This window comes from Patella vulgata, chromosome 1 (assembly GCF_932274485.2).
Source record: "Patella vulgata chromosome 1, xgPatVulg1.2, whole genome shotgun sequence".
Classification (NCBI taxonomy): Eukaryota; Metazoa; Mollusca; class Gastropoda; family Patellidae; genus Patella; species Patella vulgata.
In genome coordinates, this window is record NC_065879.2 from 56,689,687 (window position 1) to 56,709,067 (window position 19,381).

Sequence of the window (19,381 nt, forward strand, 5' to 3'; positions counted from 1 at the left end):
ATTACAGCGGAGGGATAGGGGGTGTAAAGTGTCTTTCTGCAGAGCAATCATTGTGTCGGAAGTGAGATTTTCACCCCAGTCAACTTCAAATCCGTGTAGCAAAATATCTAAATGGTCAACCCCCTACAAAATTATGATGAGGAGATTGCCAAATGTTGTCCCCATTGTGCCTATAAAGATTGGAACCAACGGAATGTTGAGAAAAAAGCTACAGCCTGTGATGTTACAGCCATTTAACATTGAAGTCAATGGGCAAATAATTGCTAGTCTGAGTCCTGATAATGACGGACACAAACACGTATTACATCCAACACACTCCCCGCCTTATGTTAAAACGTTAACATAACAAAAAATAAAGGAATAAAAAGTCAGCCTGTTTTAGGTAACAATAAGACAGTTTCTTTGATTGGTCTGGTGTAGTTTGTTGGAGTACCATCTCGTAAAACGCGAATGACGACTTTCCTGATCTTTCCATCATCAGAAGATATAACTTCAGTGATCACACCCATCGACTATTGGTTCCGTTGTGCATCATTATCTTTCAACAGGACAACATCACCTTTGTGTAAATTGGGCTGATCTAATGTCCACTTGGATCTTTGTTTTAGAGTGTTAAGGTACTCGGTTTTCCACCGATGCCAAAAGGTATCAACCAAATGCTGAACACACCTCCATTGTCTCTTGTATAAGTCCTTGACGTTGAAGGTTAGATCAAAGTTGGTGTGGTAATTTGTCTTCTGGGTAAGGAGCGTGGCAGGTGACAAGACGAAAGGATTTTCAGGATCTGTAGAAACTGGAATTAGTGGTCTACCGTTGGTCTAGCTGTTATTTCTGCTAGAAGTGTAACCAAAACATCATGGGTGAGATGCTTGGATGATATGTCTGTAAGTAGTGCATCAAGGATGCGTCGAGCAACACCAATCATTCGTCCCATGAGAAGCATGGGGTGTGTTGAATAAATTGACACGTAATTTTGTATGTGGAAAGATATCCCTGAGGGTCACAAAACCCCACGGTGTACATCATTAGATGGGGGGGGGGTCGGCGTGTGTCTTTTGTGTGTGTGTTTGGGGGGGAGTGTCTTGGGCCTTTGGTACATGCTAGAGTCGATTTGAGGTATATCTGAGCCACTGTTTGAAAAGATATGGCAATGGTGTGCCAATAGCGTTGAAATCCGCATTGAAAACTACGTGAATTTTTTTATTTGAGAGGGGGCGGAATCACTGACTGTGTCCCCTTCACTTAACCCCTGCGCTCTGAATGGATCATCTTGGAAGTTCAAATACTTATTCCTTATATCCGAAGGACGCCAGCTATTGATTTTGGTCCATGCCCGACGCCGAGTGGTGTTTTCACGCCCACATTTTTTGTTAATATTCTGCCTGTTAATACCATACAGGATGCAATTATTAACAATTTTTGTTCAAATTCGGCATGATCAAACATTTCAATAACAGGATGGTACCTATCAATATTGGTACATGCACGAGCTCGATTCCCAGGTGTGGTGCTACGCACGCTTTTTTATTTACGTTTTATTATTATTATTAGTATTACTATTTATAGTGCACCCTTTCATGTAACATGTTCAGGGGCACTTTACAAAGTGACAATGTAAATCATACATAAACAACAAGATTATGGACATGTTAACGATTGTATACAGAGTCAGTTAAAAGCCTGATTAAATTCATTTGTTTTAAGTTGTTTTTTAAAAGAATATAGAGATGTACAACATCTTAAACTAAATGGTAGATTATTCCATAAAACAGGTGCTTGATAACTAAAAGAGCGCTGACCATAAGATACTAGTTGAACAGTTTTGGGCTTTAAAAGTAGTTTATCTGATGTACGTAATGTTCGGCCAGGTGTATAAAGTTCTAAAAGATCTGAGAGGTAAACAGGAGCTAAATTATTTAAACATTTAAAAGTAAGTAATAAAATCTTAAAATCAATTCGATATTTAACAGGTAACCAGTGTAAATTATATAAAACAGGAGTTATGTGGTCACATTTCTTAGTTAAAGTAACAAGTCTAGCCGCAATATTCTGTACTTTTTGTAATTTATCTATAAGCTTTAAAGGTAAACCAACTAAAAGTGAATTAAAGTGACCAGAGAATTAACAAGTGACTTAGTGGCCTCTACAGTTACACATTTACGTATTTTACCTATATTTCTATTAAAATAGCAGAATTTAATACTTGAGCTCCCATAAGCATAAAACTATCAAAGATTGCGCCAATATTACGAGCAGAACAAGATGAAAATATATCACAATTACCAATTACAATAGGGGTTTATCATGTGCAGATTTACTTAATTGATGCCTTGAGCCTAATAACAAATATTCGGTTTTATCATCATTCAATTTTAAAAAGTTCTTTGACATCGGCATACAAATGAAAGCTGAGACCATATTTTCTGACAATATCGCCTAATGGTGACGTATAGAGGGTAAATAAAATCGGACCAAGAACAGAACCTTGGGGAACCCCAGATGACAAAACAGATTCAGACGACGATTTGCAATTAACTAAAATACACTGTTTTCTACCCACAAGATAGCTTTCTAAAAGATTTAATGCAGACCCACAAATACCGAATTTAAATTGAAGTCTTCACTTTTTTGGAATTGTCTGTATGTTTGTGTTTTCCTGAGTATGATGTCCTGTCCGTGTATTTGTTTTTGTGTAAATTTTGTATGGTGCAGTCCCCCTGCACATACTAGTAGAAGAATGGAAGGGTCCACCGTGTCGAAAGCAGCAGGCCGCGAATATGGATGGACTTTGTTCAAATTTGGCACGCTCATTACTTTCAAAGAAAGTATGACACCTTCTGATGTAAATACATGCCCGAACCACTACTGTCATATTGAAACGCGCTTTGAATCTTTTATTTTTCAATCGGCTGCGTGGGGGTTGGATGGCCGAATGGTTAGCACGTGCGTGTTGTACCATAAGGTCTGCCATTGAGTCAACTGGCGTGGTTTCGATTTCCCAGTTGTCCGTGACAAGGGGTAGATCGCCCGTCCAACCTCATGGGTTTTCTCCGGGTCCTCCAGTTTCCTCCCACTGCTAAAGACACCTACGCGCAAGCGAATTACTGAAATAAAATTGAGCGTTATGTTAGTCCCGAAATGACCTAGTTTGTGTCGAGTGGACTTTAAAGCCCCACCATCCTCTCTCTCTCTCTCTCTCTCTCTCTCTCTCTCTCTCTCTCTCTCTCGGTTGCTTCCCTTGTTTTCAAGTACCCTAGTACTAATCAATTTTAGACATCTTATTTTTCAGTCGTATTAAACATCATTGATACTATTTTAATGGTTCCGAAATTATTTGTAAAACAAAATAAGAGACGGAAAGGGGGCTGGGGGATGGCGTATGGGACTTTTAGAGCGTGTTCATAGTTGAAGACAATAGTGGGCCTATTTTAATCATCTAGGCCTCGATCCCATTAGCGATGCCAAACGGGTGAGATGCGATAAGGCCAATAACAGCTATGAATCGTTTTCCTCACCTCATAAAAAAACCTCTCCTGCAACTATTGAGTTAGCGCGCTACACCAATGCGGTGATTTTAAAGATTGTGACCCGATTTGAGGCTTTCTACAATTCCCTTCCCACCCTGTAATAAAACAAATGAGAAATTTTCTGAAATCCCCTCTAAACTATCGCTCCAGTCATCTATAAGAATTGATGGGTGTCGTACACGGAGCAGGGTATGCTTGTTGGTTCGATACCTCCCAACACCACTTCGTATTCAAGAAATTAACTCACTTTGGTCCTGCTATTGTAATTCTAGATGCTTTGAATATAATACAAAATATAAATCATTTTTGGACGCAAAATGTTTCATTATTTTGTGAAAACAAATAATTAATCACCGTTTTCCTATTATCTCCCTTGCACGAGTCTTATTTGTATTTTTTTTAATCTGCTACTTATATGATCTAATGAGTACAGCTGTATTTTTGTGACTTGTAGAAAGAGATTAAGCCGACAATGCGACATCTCGACGTTACGACAAAAATGATACGATGCTATGACAGAATAAATTGTCGTGTGATTGCTTCAATACTGTCGTGATCTCGTGTTGTCGCATTATGAAAAGGGCGAGATTTAATATGGCCACTATCAGCCACCATAAATAGCTGGCTTCTTTAGTGAGGAATGTTCTTAGTGTGCCGTTCAAAAATTTCGCGGCACACTGGTTGAGAATCACCCAACACTAGATCCACATTATGCCGGTTTTTTTTTTGGATAAAATAAATACAAAACCCAGACCTTGATATGGAATGACTCTTAGCATGTTTATAATAACAGATTGCTTAATGTAAGCCAGACAGTAAAACTAATCTATATTACTATACAATAACTCAATTTATATTCCATATCTACCAACCCATACTTCACAGAAAAACAATATAAAACAATATTACATTTTCAATCTCTTTAAATTGTTTGAATGAAAGAATGATTTTGGGAAATGATGGAAAACAGAACCCATTTCAGTTTAGTGTATAAATGATCAATTATAGATAAAGTTGAATATGTTTAAGATATCGGTGTTTTCTTTCATTTATTTTATAATAAAGATTAATTTTATTATATCTAGCTAACTAATTAAATACCAAGATTTTTGGGTTGTATAATTTTGTTTGACTGAATCGATATTAGAACAATATTATAAATGTTGATAAAAAAATTATTTGAATATATTTTAAATCAATCATTGTCAATAATTTATTCTTGTACAATAAAAGTTACATACCTGTACATACCTGTAACAATTTACCTGCCAGAGAACAGCTAAACGGGGGGGGGGGGGGGGGTACTACCCTTAAAAAGTACCAATTTGTATCCATAAGTTTACACCCACATTTTGCGTTCATAAGAGATACACCCACATTTTGCAAGAGATGGGAAGAGATTTGGGAACTACCCATTTGTATACATAAGTTTAACGAGCAATTGTTTGTTCTCTCATGACCTCAATACTTCTCGCCAAATTTGAAATAAATCTGTTAAAGATAGGTTGCAAGGCAACGAAACATACGCCCACAGCCGCTAAGTCGACCGAGAAATCAACAAGGGTTGTCGCATATTTTTTCATTTGCCAGAAATGAAAACATTTACAAAACACTAAAATCTGATTCTGAATAACAACTCATTAAGTAATTATCAGAAATCATTAAAATTTATTTGGCTTCTAATAGTTCTGCCCTACACTAACGTTTAGTATACAAAAGATTTTATATCAAGGATCATAACTCAGGAAACAATCGGATATTAACTTTAGCCTCTAGAGCGGCCACAAGATTTTACAAAGTGATCAAGGGCTATAACTCTGGTAGTAATAATCGGAAATTGTTGAAAATCAATAGTCTTCTTTGTCTCATGTCCGTAAACACTGTGTATAAATTCAAAGTCAATCGGATATTAACTTTAGCATCTAGAGCGTCCACAAGATTTTTCAAAGTGATCAAGGGCCATAACTCTGACAGTAATTATCGAAAATTGTTGAATATCAATAGGCTTCTTTGTCTCATGACCTTAAACACTGTGTATAAATGTAAAGTCAATAGGATATTAACTTTAGCCTCTAGAGCGCCCACAAGCAATTGTGGACGCCGGACGACCGGACGGGGACGACGGCTATAGTACCATGGGTCGTCTGTCAGACGTTGAGAGCGGACAGCCATAAAAACCGGTCGCCACACCCGGCGTATAACCCAGGCATTGTTTCTTACTACATATTTTGGAACAGCCCTTAATCGTCTAGTATTGTTCCTGGTCGCATATGTAATACCTTAACTGCCTAGGACGTATCTTTAGTTATACCCATACTTTTTCTCGACTCTTTGATGAAAATGGGAGGGTATACACCGATACACGGCCACTTTTCACGGCCACTTTTGAAAAGAATAACAAAATCATGATTTACATATTTATTTGAACATCTACAACCCGTTTTGAACATGTTATGGTAAAAGAGTCATCATTTTCAACTGTCTCGGCACTTTTCGAATGTGCGTCACTCTCAGTCATATTATTGTAAAATCAGGGTATATCTAGTATTTCCCAAGTCTAATCCCCCTTGAAAGATACCCACTTAAACCAGAGATGGCCGGGTGTAAGGCTTAATGGGTTGAGGGGTGCTATCAGACAGACTGACGGGCAAGTTATTACTACTAGGATTACATACAGCCACTAATCTACTAAGCTACATGCAACATGCAATACATATCAAAGTTTACATATATTTCAGCCTAGTATTAATAGATAACTAAAGCTTTCTACTTACTACAAACAATCCTTATTATTGGGAATTTACAATTCAAAATATGCACAATAGAAATCTTTCCGTAATAACCACTGAATTATCTTCCACAACCAGGTAAGTTAATAATTATCCACAAAGGTTGATGATCACTTGTACTCAGCTATCATCCAAGTCGAAGTAGGGGGGATATGGACCAAACGCAGGCCTTTATATAAAACCAACCACGCAGGTGCAGAAACTGAATAAACGTCAAAGACGGGCTAGTCCATTTTGGCACAAGGGGGAACTAGCTCACGTCTGCAACACATACCCCAATTTTATAAAAACGGACCCCCCCCCCCCCTAGGGTAAAAAACTAATATATTCGAATATCCCCCAAAAATAACTCCCATCCCCCCATCCCTAGGATAGGTTTGGTTCATACCAATGATAAAGGGGACAGAAGAGTATCAAAAAGTTCGAATCTAGACCAGAAAATAGAAGATAGATAAGCTCACAGATAGAAACAGGAAAGTACAAGGGAAAATGAAACACAGAGTTTAGGATAGGTTACAGAGGAATATAGTACAGGATAGTTAGAGCGATCTTCCCTAAAAACAAAAAAAACCCATAAAAACCACCCTCCCTGAACTAAATAAAACGAAAGCAACAAAAAAACAGGGACTAAAGGAAAATGAACTAAAGACAAAAAAACAAATTATTCCCAAGATTTAGTGCGCGTGGTGGGAAGGACAGCAGTGGGAGCAGCAGGTTGAAACACGCCTCTCCCGGGGGGTGATCCTATCCATCACCACCCGCCACTGATGTGGCGAGAGGCGAATGGAAGGGCCACCCTCCGGGACGACCTCCATCTGTACCCGACGCCTCTGACGCTCCCGTCGTCTTCGAGTCCTCCTCTGGCTGGAGGACTCTCTCCTCGGGAACGACAGTGACATCAGAGGCACCGGCTGCCCCCGGGGACTGCCCAGCAATCCCCTGGAGACAGTTGCTCCCCTACTCTCCCCCACCCGTCCTCCAGACTCAGGAAGGCAGGGGCGAGCAGGGGGGAGGCCAAAGCCTCTGCGGGCCCTCATCCGCCCTGAGTTACCTGTAGACTCAGGGATAGGTGACGGTGACAGTGGTCTGGCCTCCAAGGAGGGAAAAGCCCCCCCCCTACCGCTTCCGGAGCTGAAGCGGCTGGTAGAGGAGACCCCCCTCTCCCCATTGTCCGTCCCTGACCTTTCCCTCTTGCACGGGGAAAGGCCCGGGCTCTTCCCACCCCCCGGATACACTCCCCCCCAGGCCCCCAAACCACTCATTGAGCGATCAGGGACCGGGGAAAAGGCTCCGGGGATACACAAGCCACCCCTCCCCCAGGGTGAGAGGATGCGGGGGAATTGACATAGGTTTCTCTTCCATCTAAAATAAAGACCACAATCAATTACCTGCCATTCTATTTCTATTCCACCATTCTATTTACTTCCACCTTATTGGAAACCTCTTTTGCTCCATTCACCGATCTCCCGGGGACCCACTCCCATGTCCTAACATTTGCTTTTCCTTACCCCTTAAGAAAACCTTTCTCGGAAGATCTTCCGATCCCCCGGAGAAAGATACCCCACCAAGGTAGCCAAAACCCTCCAGTGAGTCAATAGGGCTGGGTGTCTTAGAGGATGGAGGGAGAAATCTTTAATAGGTACCCCACCCGACTGCCTTGCCAATTCCCGGAATGCCCCAAAAGTAGCCGGATCCACCTTACTATCTGTGGGTATGAGCCTATCCCTGTTTAATTTATCCATGACCTCCCACAATGATTCTCCTACTCCCGGAATCGCTCGAGCCAGGGAACGTACGGCCAACACACGTTTGCTAACTATTTCTGCACTAGGAATAGCTAACCCTCCCCGGGGAATACGGAAATAGGGTGGAAGATGTTTTTTAAAAAACATGGATTTTCAACGAATTTGTCTTATACCCACACCCCGGAAATGGGTAGCCAAAACCCTCCAGTGAGTCAATAGGGCTGGGTGTCTTAGAGGATGGAGGGAGAAATCTTTAATAGGTACCCAACCCGACTGCCTTGCCAATTCCCGGAATGCCCCAAAAGTAGCCGGATCCACCTTACTATCTGTGGGTATGAGCCTATCCCTATTTAATTTATCCATGACCTCCCACAATGATTCTCCTACTCCCGGCATCGCTCGAGCCAGGGAACGTACGGCCAACACACGTTTGCTAACTATTTCTGCACTAGGAATAGCTAACCCTCCCCGGAGAATACGGAAATAGGGTGGAAGATGTTTTTCAAAAACATGGATTTTCAACGAATTTGTCTTATACCCACACCCCGGAACTGGGCACAATGAAGCTTTCACTAGTCTGGACCTACTCACCCTCTCCCACGCTGGACCCCGACTCGTCCCCTGGCTAGGGAAACTCCTACAGGTATTATCCCCCTCTGGGGCCGCTCTACAACCAGATTCCACCCTAACTGATTCCTTATATGTCAATCTCTTCTTAGGTGGCACCGGCGAAAGTTCTCTAGGGCCATGAACTATTTCTACCTTCCTAGATTCCCCCCCCCCCCCGGAGCACTGGATCGACTATTTCCTTCTACGGGGAGACCATGTCCTGATGACACCTGATGATATACTTCCCTTCCTTGGGTCCTGCTTCCCGAGGCAAAATGGAGATCCCCCCTGTTGACTGGTGGGGGCCTTTTATTAACCAATACCGTTTCCGGAACCCTAAACACCTCTGATGTACTACACTGAGTCCCCCCAAACCTATTACTCATTTCAGGCTGCCTAGGACGGGTTAATAAGGCGATAAGAACGTCGGCCTAGCATACTGATTAGGTGGATCCACCCTCAAGGACATTAAGGGTACAGGCCTCGGGATAATCCCTCTCGGAGTGGGCCTAACCTGCCACCTAGCCAAAGGTATGGGTGGTTGCTGGATTCTGTTCTGAGTAGGAGAGATAAATAGAGTTAATTCATCAACTTCTGGAGTAGGCCTATCACACATTCTCACATTCTGGGACTTGGGCCTTACAGGGACAATAGGAGGGACTTGTTTGGGCCTGATAATATTGGACCATTCATCTAATCTAATAGGAGATGACAAGACAGACCATTCTGAATCGGAACTTCCAGAAGTTGTACACTCTCCTAACACCTGTGGGGTGGGCGGACTCAACACAATGTCTGGCGACAACAATTCATCATCCCATGATGGTTCGGTCACTCCCTGTCCAACAGAACAGGGAAACCTATTAGTAAAACCTTTTCTCATTTCCAAGGCTTACCTTTTATGTTACTTAAGACAATCTTCAAAATCTGAAATAAAAAACACTCCGGGAGAAAATCATCTAATTTTCTCCCAGACCAGCCCTCCCGCTATTGTGAGGCAGAATCACAAATGGGGCAAGTGTATATATCTATCGACTCCGCCTCCTCAGGAGTTAAATTAACACACCGCCCATGGAACCACTCCAAACAATGATCGCACTGAATCCCAAACCCTCGACCCCATGGTTTTCGACAAACGCAGTATATCTTTCGTGTGGGTCGCACAGGAGTACTATTATCTCCCGCCATAATTTTATTCCTATATTGTTGAACCCAAGGAGGTAACTCTCTATCGTTGCAAGGTTTAATTCTATCATGGTGCATAATAGACTGAGCATTACGTGTCTTAACCCTTAAAAGATAAGGAGTCACGACCTTGTCAACTACCCCTGGGCCTTTCCAATAGGGACTTAATTTCTTATTCCTCCCCTTTAGACATGCGGTATCCAAGACATACACACAATCCCCGATATCATATGATTTTTTCCAGATTTTCACATCATAATCCTTTTTCATTCTTTTTTTGCGAGTTTGCAAAATCTTACGTGCCATTTCATGCGATTTAGTAATATTTTCTTTAAGATTTTTCAAATACACACCAGGCAAGGATTCCTGATCCTCCGATGGAGATCCAAACATTAACTCAGCGGGCATGTTAACTTCTCTTCCCAACATTAACTTATTGGGCGTATACCCTGTACACCGGTTTACAGACGAACGAAGAGCCCCCGCTAACTGAGGCAAATAAATGTCCCAATCAGCTTGCGTGTCCCCCATATAGCAACGTAAGGCATCCATTAATGTCCGGTTGTATCGTTCCACCTGACCATTGGATGAAGGACGATAAGGGGTAGTGCGGGCTCGGTGTATTTTTAATAAATCACACAAAGATATAAATAAGTCACTTTGGAAATTCCGACCCTGATTGGTAAAAATATGGAACGGAACTCCAAATCTCGAAAAGATTTCATTGACCGCGGCTTGTGCGGTTATTTCCGCAGTTTGAGATGGCAAAGGGATACATTCTACCGACTTGGTGAATTGATCCACCATCATCAAAATATACTCATTTCCCTGATGTGATTTAGGCAAAGGGCCTAGAAAATCTAGGTGAACTCTTTCCATAGGTGCCCCCGCATGATAATTGACTAAATTATGTCTAGCTATCCTAGTTGCCTTCTTACTTTGGTTACATTGCTTACAGGACGCGACGTACAACTTAATTTCTTGAGTCATCCCATACCAATAGTATCTTGTTCTAATTCTATGTCTAGTTCGATCTCTACCTTGATGACCCGTCAGAGGGACGTCATGATTTAATCGTAACAGTTCAGAAACTAAGAGCTTGGGCACTACTAGTTGAGAATAACCATCCAGGTCTTTCCTATATAAAATTTGATTTTCATCAAGATAATATAATTTCTGATTGATCCAATAACTTTTAGAGGCAGGACTAGCTAGAAATAATTCACCCTCCCCTGGCTCTATTTTATTAATCATTCAATTTAATAAAATCGCAAGATCAGCATCTCGACTTTGACCTGCTTTAATTTCTTCCTCTAATTTGCCTGATAAATCTATTCCCGAATCGTCCTGAGTCAAAGTTAAAACTTGGGGATTTCCCTGAATATTTTGTGGAGAAACTATCAGAGCACACGTTGTTAGCAAACCATCTAAATCGGTAGTATCAAGATTTTCATTAATTTTATCTTGCCATTCCCCTTTAAAACTATTTAGGTCAATATCAATAGTGGGTTTCCTATTAATTTTGGGTGGAATTAAGGGGACAGCTTCCTCAACATTAGTTTGATATTCATACCAATTTTCATGGGCTCTTATACAATATTTACAACCTCAACAGGGCAAATCACTAGGACGTACATTCAGGGCAAAATCAGGACAAGGGCCTGACACAGGTATCCTAGACAGGGCGTCTGCATTTAAGTGTTTGGAACCTGGTCGATATTTTACAGTCATATCATATTGAGCAAGTTCTTCCATCCACCTAGCTAACTGTCCATTAGGGCGTTTAAACTTAAGTAACCAGGTGAGACTACTATGGTCAGTCCTGACCGTAAAAGGACGACCCAAGAGATAATGCCTAAATTGACGGGTAAACCGAACAACCGCAAGTAATTCTTTCCGCGTCGTACAATAACGCTGCTGTCCAGGTGTTAGAGAAAAACTTGAATAGGCTATTACTCTATCTTGCCCATCCTGGATCTGACTTAATTCTGCAGCTACTGCCAAATTACTTGCGTCAGTATCCAAAACAAAATGATCTGTTTGATTAGGTAATGCTAAAACTGGGGTAGTTATTAATGCAGTCTTTATATTTTCAAAAGCCTCTTGCTGCTCCTCCCCCCAATAAAAAGGTTTTTTTACCCGTGATAGAGTATAAGGCCAGCGCCTTCTCTGCGTATCCTTTTAAAAATACTCTGTGATAATTGGCGAATCCCAGGAATTTTTCTACCTCCCTGGTATTTTTAGGAACCGGCCAATCTCTCACCGGGGCTAAGTGTTTATCACTCATTTTTATACCATTATTGCTCACGATACGGCCCAGGAACTCTACTTCTTGCCGGAATAATTCACACATTTTAGGTTTCATTTTTAACCCGTACTGACCCGTGCTAAAACAGTTCTAAGATTAAATATGTGATCTTCAAATTTTTGCCCCATAACTAGCACATCATCAATAAAGGCCAACGATATATTCCAATTAAGGCCTTGTAAGACTAAATGTGCAGCGCGACTGTACGTGGAGGGACTATTGGAAAGTCCAAATGGCATACGCTTAAATTCGAAGAGCCCAAATTTAGTTAAAATGCTGTTTTCTTTTGATCCTCAGGTTTGACATTGATCTGTCAATATGCAGAGTTCGCATCTAACTTAGAGAACCATTGATTACTTGCAAGGGTATCTAAACATTCTTCGATAATAGGTAACGGGTATACATCCTTAGTCGTAACTGCATTAAGAGCTCGATAGTCAATGCACCATCTTACATTTCCGTCAGGTTTGCGTATCAATACGGGGGCCGACGCCCAATCCGAATTGGAAGGTTCAATAACACCTGCTTTCAACATTTTCTTTAAATGGGCTTCCTCCTCAGAGGCAAAACACAAAGGTGTCCTACGCATCCGTTCCTTAATTGGCAAGGCATCAACTGTGTGAATGGCATGTTCTATAGAAGTGAAATTTCCTAAGTCATATTCAGTTTGAGCAAAAACATCACTAAACTCAATCAATAAATCAGCTAATTGCTTTGCTTGGACGCTTGACAAATGCTTAATTGATCGTTCATATAAAGCAATTAAATGTTCAGGCATCTCCTGAATACCATCTTCATTTAATACCTCATTGACCTTGGAGGGACCTACAGGGTTAAGGGTGGGGAACCCCGGGAAAGAATCTCCTAAGGGGAAAGGAAATATGGATTCCTTTCCAACCTCATAGGCTTGTCCAATTATGTCATTAGATTTCAAAACAATTTCCTTATCAGACGCATTAATCAAACATACAGTAGGGTAATCAGTATTCGAATGAAGAGTACGACCGATAAGTAACTTTTCACTTTCTTTAGGCTCTATCATATAATCTTTTAATGTCCTATCCATTTTACAAGGTAGACATGTGACCGACCTAGCCGTAATAATAGTTTTAGTAGGGACCATAACTCGGGCAGTATAAGGAGTATTATCAGTATTACACGTAGGCCTTAGTCCTGTTACTATGGGAATAGTCTCATCACCTACTATTAAACATTCATTTAATAAGTCAATAACAACTTTCCATTTTCTAAGAAAATTTAAACCCAGAAGGGCTGTATCAGCTATAGGAGCTACATAGACATTATCCGTGAACGTAAAAGACCCTATTCGGAGAGTAACGGGGCCAATCAAGAATCCAGGAAATGTCATATTTTCGGCTGCTGCGTGTATGGTAATATCCCTAATTTTGGGTGGCTTAATTTCGTTTTGATCATAAACCTCAGGCGATATTATAGTACAATCCGAACCCGTGTCAATTAACGACTCAGTAACTAAATTTTCTATTGTTAAAGGGACTCTATATGCAATAACAGAGGGTAATCTAGCAACAGAAATTTCATCATCAGGCTTAGAAACACTATCACTCCTCCCCACCTTGGATATAGGGGCAATGTCAACATGACATTTGTCTACAGGTTCAGGTAGGGGTGCTTGTTTCAAGTTTGGGCCTTGTTCAACAGGGATCGAGGGAAGGCCTACTGCCTCGTCCCTTGATCGTTTAAATTATCACTGTCTTTAAAGCTTAATTGTTTCATTGCAGAGGGAGGTAATTGCGAATTAGAAGTTCGCAAATGACATTCACTCTTATAATGTCCCACCTGTCCACATCCGAAACATGTCACACTTGCCCTATTAGGTGAAGGGGAGGGCCTTCTCCTATTTAAAGTCAAAATTAAAGTGGCTATCATGTCTTTAAGTTGAGTTATTTCCGTCTTCATCTGACCTATTTCAGACTCCTCTTTAGGTTTTTCAGGGGTGGCCTTAACATTTAAACTGGGAGGTTTAACTTGATTTCGCACAGGCGAAGGACTAGTCCTACGTACATGGGGATATACCGGACTATATTCCACAGCTGTTTGCATATCTGCTTGAGGCAATTCCCTTAATCCTACTTGAGATGGACTGGGTGATCTTGACTCAGGGTAGTAATAAGTACGACTAACACGAGGGGATCTTGGGTCTTTATATCCTCGTCGAGGGAGCGAAGATCGAGATTGACGAGACGTAAACTTAGCCGAATCATAGTCATCATTCCTATCTGTTCGGGGAAAATTTCCAATCTCGGGTGCATTAAGAACTCCTACCTCTCTATCTCCCCCGGGATAACCGCTACCCCTATTCCTATCTGAATTAGATTTTAACGGAATTACGCTGTTGACATGAGTGAACCACTGCAACCGTTCAACCGCTTCCTCGATGTCAGTTAATCTCAAGTTAGCGACAAATCTGCTCGCTTCTGGATTATTACATCCCGAAACCAATTTCAAAACAGATTGCCTAGCTATAAAATCATCCAACGACAAACCAGAGTAAGCTCGTAATGCTAACTGTTGTACAAGATCGCTCCAATCACTTATCGACTCATTAAGACCTTGAGTTGCGGTCTGAAACTCAACTTGAGCAGCCTCCGGAATAGTTTGACCTCCGAAGCGTTTTTGCATCATTTCTAAAGTCGATTTAAAATTCATGCGAGGAAATCTTCGAGTTATACTTGTAAAATATTCCGCTGCCTTATGTGCATAGATAATCCTTACACCGAGAGCTATGAGACCCCCAGGGCTGGGACAGGGCAAAACGGATAAACTTATCACTAAAAGTATCCCAACTTCCATCTGATTTCCCGTTATAAACTAAAGAGCGAGGAATAGTTGAGGGATTAAAGGAGTCTTCCCTTGGGTGATGTCTATTGTCATGTCTTACAAACCTCCCCTCCCTTTCAAATGTATTGGGGTACGGGTGGGGTTCCCTACTTCTCACATCCTGCCTTGGGTACAAAGGGGGTTGCATACATGACCATGGATCCTCTAAAAATACCTCTGCCTCCTCAAGAAAAGCTTCCCTATAATCAAAGGGTTCCGATTTAACAGGCCATTTAGACTCGGTACCAAAATCTAATTTATCTGCCATGATATGATTATTGTTGATTTCAGTAAACTAATTTTATTTGCAACAAAAATCTAACAAATAACCCTTTCAAGTAACCTAAGATATAGGGGCTTTACTATAAAAGTAATCTAAGAAAATAATTCAACTTAATCAAGTCAAGAATTAAACTTAATCCAAACATTTCCCAAAAGTTTGATTATTTTCTCAGAAGTCGGCCATTTTGTTTGTTTACTTCCGGCCAAATGCCTATCGGGAAATTCCTGAGTTAATTATATTTTCCACCTAACGTAAACCTAGACCAATAAATATCACTAAGTACAAATTAATATCCCTGCAGATTATTAATAAAAGTGAGAGAAATATTATAATCCAAAGTGAGGTCATCTAACTTATTTGTTGAGTTTTCTATATGGTTGATACTATCGATATAGCTAGAGCTAACCCCAAGCACTCAAAAAGCATGCCTTACCAAGGTGACGGCTAGTACTTTCCCGCGCTTTCGAGTAACTATGTCAACAATTTAGATAATATATAATATATAATATGTGCGTTTGCCTTATTGCAATATGAACTACAATTACCCTAATGAATATATCAGATACGAAATTACAATCACTACTACTTTTTATAATTTACAATGGGCAATTAGGTAAATTATATCCACTCAATCCAGGGGAAACGGGAATTTTAAACTAACTCCCACTAACACCCTACCCACAAAAGTTCAAAAGCGACAGCGCCATTTATTGTAAAATCAGGGTATATCTAGTATTTCCCAAGTCTAATCGCCCTTGAAAGATACCCACTTAAACCAGAGATGGCCGGGTGTAAGGCTTAATGGGTTGAGGGGTGCTATCAGACAGACTGACGGGCAAGTTATTACTACTAGGATTACATACAGCCACTAATCTACTAAGCTACATGCAACATGCAATACATATCAAAGCTTACATATATTTCAGCCTAGTATAAATAGATAACTAAAGCTTTCTACTTACTACAAACAATCCTTATTATTGGGAATTTACAATTCAATATATGCACAATAGAAATCTTTCCGTAATAACCACTGGATTATCTTCCACAAACAGGTAAGTTAATAATTATCCACAAAGGTTGATGATCACTTGTACTCAGCTATCATCCAAGTCGAAGTAGGGGGGATATGGACCAAACGCAGGCCTTTATATAAAACCCACCACGCAGGTGCAGAAACTGAATAAACGTCAAAGACGGGCTAGTCCATTTTGGCACAAGGGGGAACTAGCTCACGTCTGCAACAATATTCTTACATTTTGTCTCACATTTCGTTACATTTTGATATCTAGTCGCACTTTCACATTTTGTCGCACTTTCACATTTTGTCGCGGCTTAAGCTCATCCGCAGCAGATAATCCAAATATTTTACTATTATAAATTAATCTCTTGGCATTTTCAACAATAAAAACTTTCACATTTTGTCGCGGTTTATGCTCATCCGCAGCACGTAATCCTAATATGTTACTAGTATAAATTAATCCATTGGCATTTTCAACACTACAAACTCGAGAACTCTACAATTCCAACTCGTCTTCATTTAATGGCTGTTCTTGTTTTTGTCTGTCAGTGGATGTCGCGAAGTTAATGAATTGATCTGTGCGGAAATTAGCAAATGTACCTTGCTTATCAAAAAAGTTAAAATCCAACTTTTTGTACTGATCTCGAAGTGTCACCATATTCCTATGCAATTGGTATTTTTCCTCGTGTTTGGCGGAATTCGACTCATCTGCATGGCTTTAATTTCTTGTTCTGTGAAGGATCGGGCTTCTAAATCTTCGCGATCATTGAAATCTCTTGCAGAACCGATATTCTCGGTCTTAGAAATATATATCTGTGACATTATAAAGTAGGATTCTTCGACGAATTCCCGCATTCATTTCTGCCATCCACTACAATCGACGCAGCCAGGATGTTGACAAAACAACAAGAAATGGCTATTGTACAAAATGATTGGATGACGTTTGCTTTTCTCAACCAATCAATATCCCTGTTATGAACATTTTCCCTGACCTGATTTAAACCGGGAAATGCACATGCGGTGTACTGACATCATTTACCTGAGTAGAAATAAGCGTTTGCGATGAGATAATTGGGGGGCTCTAAATGGGAAACTTTGATCAATTTGTGAAATGAAAAATGCTTTTGAAATTGGGAAAAATAGAAAAAATCTCTATTTCTCGAAAAAGTATTTAGTATAAGTCAGTTATATACCTTGTTTTCTCGGTGTATGGGTTGATACACCGTCTCTTTTTTGAGTGGAGATCTCCTCGGCTTCGCCTCGGAGCCCCACTCAAAAAAGAGACGGTGTATCAACCCAAACACCTTGAAAACAAGGTATATAACTATTACATGCCACGCTGACATCCCACATTAATGACAGCCTCGCGTTGTGATTGAATATACTGCATGTTAATTAGTATCACTAATAGGAACAACAAATACAACATTTTATATTAAGCACTGCTACATGTAGGTTACTTAGTTACAAGCGTTATAATAAAGTCATTCTCTCCAACCCTCTCCCATGCAGACTCAGCGAGTCTGCTGATGGAAATTCCTACATCTTCTCCCTACAAAAACTACATGGCTGTCTGACGATTGGTCAAGAAGCCCATCGCGTGTTTTTAGACCATAGACATCTATACTTGAACTTAGACTCCTTTCCTGTTATTCTCACAATATTTCATAAATGATTTAATTTGCGTTTTAAATAAAATCATACCATAACTATTATACTAACAATGGAGAATAGAAATAAAATATATGTATTTATCAAATTATAACTCATGTCCTCTCGTGCACTTATATTCGTCTAATACAATTTCGCATAAATTATCAGATAGTACTACACGGCAATACGACCACATTTCAATACAATTTCGCATAAATTATCAAATAGTACTACACGGCAATATACGACCACATTTGAATGTGGACGTATAAAAACTGTAGCCTCAATCGCATAGAGAAGGTTTTTGTTAAAGGGGGGTAAATCTGTAACGGAAAGTTAAGGAAGGCTGAATATCCATAGGGTCCATCCTCTTATGAACCCAATGCTTCACAATATAACACAACACACTTCTATGGATAACAATCTATAAATTATATACGCACACGACGTTTGAACAAGTTTTTACTAATTGTTATCAAGCATACCAAATTTGAAAAAAGAATCTGTAGCTCCTGTCACATTTTCGACTAAGGGAAATAACTCTGGAACAAAATGTCGGGGAACGATGATTATCAATTAAGCTGGTCCTCTCGTGACCTTCACAAAGTTTTCAGCAAATAGGGAGAGGGGTTTAACTTTGGATTATCGATAGGGTTCGTAACTACCTGGCAGACGGACCTACAGAGAATGATGAGAATCAATAGGTTTCATGCTCTCATCTTCCTAATTTGAGTTACACAAATTTAGTTATACATGATGCATAAAAAGCAGGTGCCGTAACCCAAGAAGTTGCGGTCATATGCAATCTTTTGATCTTTAAAATATATTTTAAGTTTCATTTGAATTGGACAAAAAATGTGGCCTCTGGGGGTCTACAACCTTGGTATATGCATTACATGCTTTGCCACTATTTGAGTAAACGAGGGCAATTTTAACAGGAAGGTATAGTCCAATTTCCATGAAAATCAAACTCATCTGTGATTTTTGTTTTATAAATACATGTAGATATTTGAACGTTAATCAAAATCAAATAAAAATTATGATCCCAGAGGGTCCATAAGCTTTGTATTTTTGTACAATCCGAGGGAGTAATCCAGGAAGTTACGGTCCGATAGGTGCCAAAATAGAACCCATCTAAGATCTTTGGGATATAAACATATATTTTGAGTTTTATAAGTTTTGAATAAAACTTGTGTCATGTAGAGTGTCCACAAACCAATGTGAACCGACATCTGGACGTCCACATGAAAATGTGGGAATATAATAAAAACAGAAACAGACTGAGACAAAACTGTGTAAAAATATCACTAGATCTGTGTACATTTTGACACAGTCTTATTCTTAAACCTATGAAGCCGAGATCCAAACAGAATTATTTGTTTTTCCGTATCTAAGTCATGTT